The following is a 10,415-nucleotide window of genomic DNA, read 5'->3' on the forward strand; positions in this document are numbered from 1 at the left end:
CATAAGCTAAGTGTAGCATTGATTAGTGATATGTTAAAAATAGTGCACGTAGTAACTCATCCATGAACATTGTATTGTATATATGAAACTTCCATCTCCATTCATACCTCTTTCACCAAATAAGAAGACATGGAGCTATAACTCAGATACCAAGATTTCACGTGAAACAAGAAGCAACACCAAGAAGGTCAACTCTAAAGTCTTCTTTTCTTTTGACACTCAAGCATATGCATATATAATTTGAAAGTAGAATCTGCCCAAGTAACATTAACAAATACACAGCAAGTATAACATCATCTTCCACCACCGAGCCCTCCATAACAGTAAGAAAAATGCCCCAAAATCACCAAAGTCATGAAGTAAAAAGAAGGAGTCATACACTTGACTAGTCAATTGGAAAACTTATCTCATGAATACGAGCCTACCGGATTCCGCCGACTGAACTTATGCATCCCATCGACACGGTGACAGCCCCATACCTCAATTCCATCACTGACAAGTTAAAAACACCAAACTTTGAAGTTCAATATTTATTCTTTAGAAATAAAAAAAAAGGGGGAAATGATAAAAATAGGGCATCCCTTACCTTTCGGAGTTCCGCGAGAAGTCCGCGACTGTAGTGTCTTCGGGGAGCTGTTCCGGCAGCGCGAGGCACGGTGGGAGCTGCTGCCTGTGCATTCACAGCGGCGGCAGCGGCAGATTCGAGAGAGAGGCCAGCGGCTGAGGCAGAGCTCAGGCGATGAGGAGAGGGGTCCGCCGGAGGCGACGGCAGACGGCGGCGGCAGCAGCAGCATCATGTAGTGAGAAGGAGGAGTTTCTCTCACATCAATTGGGTTTGGAGTGAGGAAGAGGAAATGGAGTGTTTGCATATGGGTTTTGGTTTAATTGACCACTCATTTTTAAAAAATAATAATAAATAGTTAAAGTGGATAAAGAGTAAAGTAAGAGAGAAAATATTGTAGAAAAGACTCGTCACTACATTATTCTCTCTTACTTTACTCTTTCTCCACTTTAACTATTTAGTATCATTTTTTCAAAACATGAGCTCAAAGCGAAACGCCTCTATTACTGTGGAATGGAGGGAGTATTTACTTGGGCTAAACTATGGCGAGAAATAAATTCGAGCCCAACTTCTTTTTAATTGGTGTTGAGTACATAATTTGTATAGCCTTAATTCCGAGAATTTGATTACTTGGACTGAAAATAAAGGGGAAGTCTTGGCCTAGTTTCGGAATTAGAACTTATTTGGAGGAGATTTAATTTCGGTAATTTAGCATGAGCCAAATTAATTATGGAATCCGAGACTAATAGAAGAAGGAGTATCAATTAAAATGCGTTTTAGAAACTCCTTAAAGATAAGTGAAATAATGAAAGGGATTACTTAGGAGGCATGCGTTCCTATTAAATTTTAAGAATTTCTTGAAGTTTGATTAGTATTTTATTTTATATTGTTTAGTCTTAGAAAAAGGTTATCTCCGCAAGTTAAGGTTGGAACGAAAAAATCAAGTTAAGGAAAATAAATGAAAGAGGTGGGCTTTCGAACTAAAGTTTTGCTGTGGGCTTTCTATCCTACATTATTATGAGGGCTTTCAAGTATGTTTTAGTTATTTAAATTCTAAGTATATTTTGTCTTGTCATATTCTGTTTTTAGCAATACCTATTTGTTTGTCTAGCAAGGGGAGCCTCCCTATTAGACCAGATTAGTTAATCGAACTTGGGTCCCAGTAGGACTGCAAACCGTACTTGGATTAGTGTACACCAGGGCATCGTGAGCCATCCTTCGAGTTGGCCGGTCCAGTGACTTGAAATGTGGCCACATTCCCGGTTCACAATATGGTATATGCTATAGGAAAATAGAGTTTACAGAAGAAAAGAGTTTAGTGTACTTGGGCCTTGTTAAGATAATCCCCGAGCTCACTCAGTGATGGCTTGACAAAACTAGTTTTAATGTAAAGTATATTTTGGCAATTGTTCACTGAGTATATCAAGTACTCAGCCATGCATGTTTTCAAAATGTACAGGTTAAGCGGTGATGACGAAGGGCGGTGTTGAGCAGATGTGGTGAATGTGTTTCAGTAGTATAATGCTTGGATGAATCGTGTCTCCATACACGGTGTCATTCTCTCTTGACTCTTCCACTGAAATGCAAAAGTTGAACTTATGTTCTTTTGTATCATGCACTCTGATATATTTTTCCAGTTATTTCAAGATGATTCTGTTATGTTCAGTTGTGCCAAGGTTCCCCCTTTCTTCCCCGCTTCTTAAATCCTCCCCTTGTCGCGATAAACCACATTTGCTATCCTTAGCAAAGTGCGGTCGTGACATTTCTATTGTATGCTTGTTCTTTCCGCAATTTGAGTACCACATTTTTTATTTGTCAGGTTTGAATCCGCGGTGGTTGGGTGTCTGTGTGGCGATTCTTGGCGGCGGCTGGTGGTTTGTGCGTTGCTGTGGTTGATTTCTAGCTGTGAAACCGAGCCCGATTCCACCCGATGATGAGTCACCGGTAGTCACGCCGGTCGGGAAATCCGAGCTTGCTACCGGCGGCATGATTTTGAGCCGAGTAGCCTCTCGCTTCACTCATCCATACGCGACTGCGACTGAGGGCAATGGATGTTCCTTCAGGATGTCTCGCCGGATTCCGTCATGTCGCTCACTCAATCCTGTGAGAAACTTGAACAACCGCCTTGTCCCCATGTATGTTCGGAATTGCCCGACTCCTTTGTCGCAGCAGTCGATCGGGCGATTTTCGCATCAATCTATTTCTATCCAGATTCCGTGAAGACGTCGCGAGTAAGTTTCGAGCTCTTGTTCTCCTTGCACTATCTTACTCACCTTTTCCTCCAGATCATATAACAGGTACCGATCTGAGGTACTCGCGAAGGTAACGAACAGACTCTCCCATAGAGACTTTATGATTTGGTGGTGCACGAAGTCCACAATAGTATCAGTTTCGACATTGTCGACTATCCATGAGAACACGATCATGTCGGTTTCTTCCCATTCGGTATATCCCTTTGTTTCTAGTTCCGATGATGCTGGTATGCCTGTGATGTGTCGATTGGCTCGTCTTCCTCCAATGGATATCCTCATCAGTTTGTGCCAGAGGGGATAGTTATTGCCATTGAGCTTGACTGCCAAGGTGACATGTTTGCTCATTCTCGACCTTGAATCGTCTAGGTTTGGTTTCTCCTCTTCACCGTCTGACATGTTGTTTTGATATTTGATTTCTGCCTATTTGAGATTTTCTGAGTTCACCGATTGAAATCGAAAACCATGCTATTGATACCATGTTGAAAGATATGTGTATTATTCATTCAACTTGTTCATTGATCTTTAAAATATGCACGCCTCTTTAATAGGCTAGAGAAGGATATTCACATGGTAAGATTTACCCTAATTACATAATTGGAAGAATATACTAATTCCGTTAATTATGTGATCTCAATCAATCTTCTGTAATCTCCACCAATCATTTTCCCCTTTAATTGATTCTTTCCAACACCCAACCTAGGCAAGCAATCTGCGATGCATAAACTGATGGGGTTTGGTGCCCCTTGCACAGCGGAAGACTTGTACAAAACAAATAAATCAGACGTAGGATCTATTTGACCGATTATGCAATTAATCAATTCACATGTTAAACAGATAATTGCATGCTAGAACGCAAATAATTCATGCTTAAAGAAAGTAAATCCTAAACATGAATTCTATGGTTTAGAGTTACCGATTTGATTCTCCAAAGAATCGTCGATTGCTCGCGCCTTCTCCACGTGATGATCTTCAATACTAGACCATAGATCTTCTGATTGGTTCCCTAACTGTATCTCGATATCAGGGTGGACTGATCTTATCAAAATACTAGGACTCGAATAAAGAAGACAGAAAATTCTGCACGGAGAAGAGCTGAACAATTTTCGAACTCCTCTACTAATTAGAGAGGGGGGCGAAAATTTCCTCTACTAATAATTGTGTTTCTGTCTTTCCTTTATTCTCCTATTTATATTAGGTTCATATTGGGCCCAGTCAACGATCTATGGAAGGTTTTGGATATGAACTCCTCCAATTAGTTTTTTACTAATTAAATTGAACCCCAATTTAATATAAGCTTTTAATTGGAATATTACGAGCAGCCACTACAGAAGTAATATTGCATTCCCCATCCAAATCCGAAATTACAAGTAATCCGGGTTTTCGTTATTTATATTATTTATTTCCCGCGCTTAAGATATAAATGTCCATTAATTAATTAATGTCTGCTATGGACTTAATTAATTAACATCTTATTAATTCCAAGAGTGGACTTAGCAAGAAACACTTATTTATTATTCATACAGTAATAAAACTCCAACTGGCCAGTTTTCCGAATAATAAAACCTTGGTCAAGCTCCTCTTGAGGTCATTATCAAACGAGACTCACCTCGCGCGCGACTCAACATAATAGCAATCCTAGCACCGCTAGATATTAATCACCACTACCCAATATATCGGGATTATTGGGTTGCGAAAAACCCGCACCATTTGATAAGTCAAAGTAGTGCATAATCAATACCGTATGCTCAATGCTAACATATGTAGATTAAGAAATAGTTATGTATCAAGACCTAGTCTTTCAGTAGATAGCATATAGACACGTCTTGCTGTTAGATCCATTCAGTGCTATACCACACCAACGTCATCTTATTTCAGTAAGGCTTAGAAATAATCGGACTGACATTGCAACCTTTCACGATAGGTAGTCTAAGCCTATCTGGGTTGTGAAATTCTTCCTTTTCTTTTGCAAAGCATTGCATAGAACCGACTGTGTTACCTTAAAGTGGACGACGCCCACAACCAGTCTACTAAGCAAAAGACTTAGACTTTGTTTGCTTCTTATACATTTAAATGTTTATAAAACATCTTATAAATGCACAAGCAAACACAATGTAATAATATACTGATTCTATTCGTGCGAAACTGCTCGAATAATACTGAATCGGGTTAAAAGTGGATTATAGAGTTTTACGTATACAAGCAAGATTCTATTCGAGCGAAACTTGCTCGAAACATGCTTTTCAGTATACCAAACCTAACATAAACAAGCAACTCGGCATATAGTTAAGCAATCTGCGATACGAAATTAGAGTACTATGGTGACACCATAGTTAAAATAACAAACTAAGCAAACAATCTTCTATACATAGGCAAGCAATCTATGATACATAGACAAACAACTAGGCATATGGATCTAAGCAATCTACGATACGAAATCAGAAATAATCAAGCAATCTGCTATACATTCCTTAAATATAACATTCATTTGCTCTATCTATGAGAGCTATAAAAATTCACAAAATAGGAGATATAATATGAAATACGGGTCCAGTTCGTGTTCGGGATCAGGTAGGCAGAGAAATAGGAAATTGATCGATGACTTGTAGCCACGGGTTATCCACCTCATTCGGAGGAATAGTCATCAACGCCCTCCACACACCACTCGCACACTTGAATCCTGACCCGAACCCGAGCTGCCAAACCCGGTCTCCCCTCCGAACCCGGCCTTTTGCCTCCACATACGCCAGCTGATACCACATCGAACTACTTGACGTATTACAATACCTATAAAGCGTCTTTCTCGAAGGCTCCATATCCCACGCCCTCAGCTTCAAACTTGTCTCTACCGCGTCCAGCACCGCCTTCCCGCCCGCGTGGATGCAGAAATGCTTGAACGCCTCCTTGAAATCCGGCACGTAAGGAGCCAGCCCTCTCATGTTGAGAAATCTCTGGCCGATGAGCGTTGCGAGGAACGTGAGTTTCTCGGAGGTGGGGAGCAAGAGTGGGCACAGGGTGGTGATGTTGGCCTTGAGGGCTTCGCACCGGACGGCAGGGAGGTCTTTGGATATGGTCATGCCGAGGGCACCCTCTTTGTCAGCTTCTTGGAAGACGCACTTGTAGGAGCGGTCGTCGGCGGCGCGGTGGGTGAGGAGGGTATGGCTCAGCTCGTATTTGGAGATGCGGCGGCGGTTGGATAAGAGGAGGGCGGCGGCGCCCATGCGGAAGAGGCCGTTGGCGAGAAGCTTTGATTTGTCGTCGCCGAGGTAATAGCTGCTGGTTGGGCATTCTAGGCTTACGATTAGAGCGTAAGTATTCGGTTGAACCTACGGCAAAACATGATAGGGTTTATGAAGAATAAGTGTTATGACTTACGGAAATATGATCACAGAAAATAAATCAAAAATTGTAATAAAAGAACTAGTGTAATTGAATTTTGATGTATGACTCAGTTTGTCACCATTCGTATGCCCCCCTTTGATAAGTACACATACTCATTACAATCACATTAACTAACTAGTTAAAACAAAAGTTATAAATTGAAAGCACATTGATGATCCACAACTGTTCGAGCAATGAAGCTATTTAGAAAGGGAGTTAGCTGTTTAATTAATGTTAGAATAATGGGATGAAATTCCCAAGCCGTTACAGGCGGTACTCTAACTATTACAATCGAATGAAGATAATAACAATAAGTGGAATGAAAATTACAACGGAAATAATAAAACAAACCGAACTATAAGTCGAGTCGAGGGAAGCCCTCTTTCCGCAAGACAAATTACGCCCCGGTTAGTGCTCACGGAATGGCGTATTGTCTCCAAAGATAAAACGACTTCCTCCTAGCGTGTAGAAGCACCTCAAATACGCTAGGCACCGGCGAACTTGATGGAGTTCCGAGAATCGAGCTATGCAATGCTACTATGATGTAGAGAACTAGAGAGAAGATGTAATGCTTTTTGTTGTTGTGTTTTCCCTCTTCCAAACTCCACCTATTTATAGGATAGGGGAGGCCACCTCAAAGGTCTTAGCATTAAGGGATATCATAAACCAAATGGAGGTTACAAAAACGTGAAAGGCCAAAGGACTTAGCCACATGAAAGGCCAAAAGCCTCTTATTTATCACACGTTTTCAACAATTAAAACAATGTTGCTTGACATCATCAAAATATTTTTATATTACTGAAGAAACTTTATCATTTAAATGAATATTGGAGTATAGTATAAAACCTTGAGGAGGCGTTGGGCGAGGTCACGGCGATGAGGCTGGCGCTGCAGCCCATAGCCCCCAAGTCATAGGTGAGCACATCCTCTTTGAGCTTGTATCTATTGACGATCATGGAAGACAGTGACGGAACCGGATTGAACGTCGTTATATTCAACACCACCACCCCCATTTGAGCAGCCTCCACCCCAGTCTTGGCCATCAGATCATCCACGGCTCCGCAAAGTACAATCTCCGCCTCCCTCGCGCATCAGATTGATGATTGCGGCGAAGATGAGAGATGGGATGATGAGGAATAGGGCTTTGGTTGTGAGGTGATGGTAGCATTTATTTGACAAGGTTTTGAGGTTTTTTGGTGCCATCTTGTTTTGGGTTTGGGAATGAATAGAAGAGAATGAGTGATGTGTCTTTTCTTTGCATAGTGCAATTCATTTTTGACTTGAGAGAGTATTGTGATTAAAGTTAGAGCATGTGATTTGGTTCCCCTTCATTCTCACTTATGGCATGAGTTGGGACCGAATTTTTTGCATAAAAATAGTCATATCTTGTCCTTATATGATTGAATAATCCCTTTTTTACGATAGAGTATATATGAGTGACTCATTTTCATAATGTGTCATTGTTACGAGCAAAAAAATGAACTCATACAAAAAGAATAAATATAGCCTTTTATCATGAGTAAACATATGACAACGGAACACTACAAATTAATTGCGTGTTAATGTGTCAAATAGAGAAACGTGCGCTATCTATGGAACCATAACATGGTAAAAATACTTATATAATTTCAACACAAAGGTCAACTGAATAACATTCTATAATTACTTGGAGTTTTAATTAGTGTTTAGTAATTCCAGTTATATAATTAATATCTACCAATCGTTAGTTATAATAATGATTTGAACTAAATACGAATCTGTGTATAATTTGAATTAGAATAAATGCATTAAAAGTGCACTTATGACCGTACGTACAAAGATGCACGTCGGTTTCACCGCTAGCTTATGCTAAATGTGAGTTTGTTGATTAGAGCATTCATAATTAATGTGCCCTGAAAATTATAGCCTCAACCCACTTTTCAGCTACTATGCCAGTTTTTATCGCCTTGCTTGATTGATTGAGTTTTCCTGTTGGACAGCTACTATGAATAAAAGGATTGTCTCTATTGAACCTATCCTTACTAAATCTCTATTAAATGAACAATTATATAAAGCTTTCTATGATGATTAACTGAGAACGACGGAGAAAGGAGCAAAAAACAGTAAAGCGGAAGCGTACCTTGATTCATAACGAATTGAATGGCAAAATTGCTTTGCAGCGGCTATGGATCTTCCAAACGATTAGACACATTCTTTGCAATAGTCTGCCGAGAGAATACAGAGATATCAAATATTCTTCTGACGTCTGGGGACCATAACCCTAGTTTATATTTATATTAAATATAAACCCATTTATTTTCTATTCGGTCCCTCATCAAATAGAAAATCACTTTATGGTATCTACACTTAACCATAACAATTAAATACACTTTATCCCAAACCCAAATCTTTATTGAATCACTTTAATTGGGCAACTGAGAGATAGCCCATACACATTAAATTAGTCCTGTGGAAGCCCAAAATTCCAACAATCTCCCACTTGGGCAACACATGACACCAATTAAATTTGTACAAACCGAATGAGCGCTCAAATATGCTATCATATAGTGTATTCCCGAACAATCTTACCATCAACCATATCGACATAGGACTAAAGGGGCATCACCATATTTTTTTCATGATTAAACCCATCAGTAATCACATATGCAAATATAATCAACAATTGATCAATTATGGAGTATAGCATGGAAATTTCGTGCAAGGTGGTCATACATGCCTATTTCCAACTGGTCCTCCCAAAGTGAGATTAAACCAAAAATAATGGACAAAACATAATACTTTATTTCTGCAGAGAATAACATGAGTTTTATAACTACATGTTCAAAACACAATATAGAGCAATAACCGAAACTACTCCCACTGAACGAAAGTATCCTTAAACAACATAACACCCATTTGGGCTATATGCCAATGAAAGACCTTGGATGATAGTCCCTTGATGATTGGATTTGTAATCATCAAATCCATTCCCTTATGCTCTATATGTATTTGTCCATTCCGAACCCTTTATTTAACAACTTGGAAGCTCCTGTTGTTTTAGAATATAATACTTCAGAGTTATTGTCACAACATAACTTAAGTGGTCTTTCAATACCTTACAATATGCAGCCTACTGACAAAATTTCACAATCATATTCATTAACTAGATGCCCCAAAACAAGTTACGAATTCTGTTGTCATGACAGAAGTAGCCTACAAGTGTTTGCTCAGCACTTCTCCACGAAATGGCTCTACAGCCAACAGACACACATAACCTAAAATGGATCCTATACTGTATTGGCATCTAACAAAATCAGAATCAAAATGCCTAAAGATCTTTCCAAATGATCCGATTTTCTGTATGCGAGCATGTAATGCTTAGTTCTCTATAAATATCTCATAACCCGTTTTGCTGCTTCTTAATGATCCATATCGGGTTATTGAAATATCTTCCCAACATATAAACAATTAAAACCAAATTGGGCCTAATACACACTTGACCACACATTAGGCTCCCAATCACCGAAGCATATGGAACCTTCTGCATTTTCTAAATCTCAAGATTTATCTTAGGGCAGTGAATGAGACTAGGTTTGTCTCCTTTAGTCATAGGGGTATTTCTTTATTTGCAATTATGCATCTCAAATACTTTAGGCACGTTTTCACTATATCCCTTCTGTGACAATCGAAAATTATTTCTTTCGATTCCAAATACAAAAGAGGCTTCCCCAAGATCTTTCATCTCAAATTTCTTCAAGAGAAAATTCTTGGTGTTAGTGCAACATATCCTTATCTAAAATTATTTCTTTCGATTTCAAATACAAAAGAAGATGCATTTGCTCCCACTGACCTTGTGATACACACAACCATCGATAGCATTCTTTCTGAATCCAAATGAAAGAACTACTTCATAAAATTTGTGGTACCATTGGCGAGAGTCTTAATTGAGGTTGTTGAGATTGACTTTAAATGATATCATCCGCATGAGATTGAATGTTTACAACAATATCATCTTGAGGTTCTTATTATGCTTCTTCTTCAATGATAGTAATTGATACCTGATCATTGTCAGAAGCAGTAGTAGGTGTCTATACAGACTCCTCCTCAAAAGTAATGTTCCTTAACACATTCTTCCCCCCAAACTAAACATCCTCAAGGAATACTATATTTCTCGTCCCAAAAATTAATTCCTTTTATGGGATCATAAAATTTAAAAACCCTTAAATTTTTCTGGAAGACCAAAG

The 10,415-nt window shown here is 39.2% G+C and overlaps 1 pseudogene; it reads right to left on the reverse strand.

Moving 5' to 3' along the window:
* Nucleotides 1-5,256: 5,256 nt before the first annotated feature.
* LOC125202387 lies at nt 5,257-7,431 on the reverse strand (annotated as a pseudogene).
* Between the last annotated feature and the right edge of the window lie 2,984 nt (nt 7,432-10,415).

The sequence above is a fragment of the Salvia hispanica genome, chromosome 1 (assembly GCF_023119035.1).
Source record: "Salvia hispanica cultivar TCC Black 2014 chromosome 1, UniMelb_Shisp_WGS_1.0, whole genome shotgun sequence".
NCBI classification, from domain to species: domain Eukaryota; kingdom Viridiplantae; phylum Streptophyta; class Magnoliopsida; order Lamiales; family Lamiaceae; genus Salvia; species Salvia hispanica.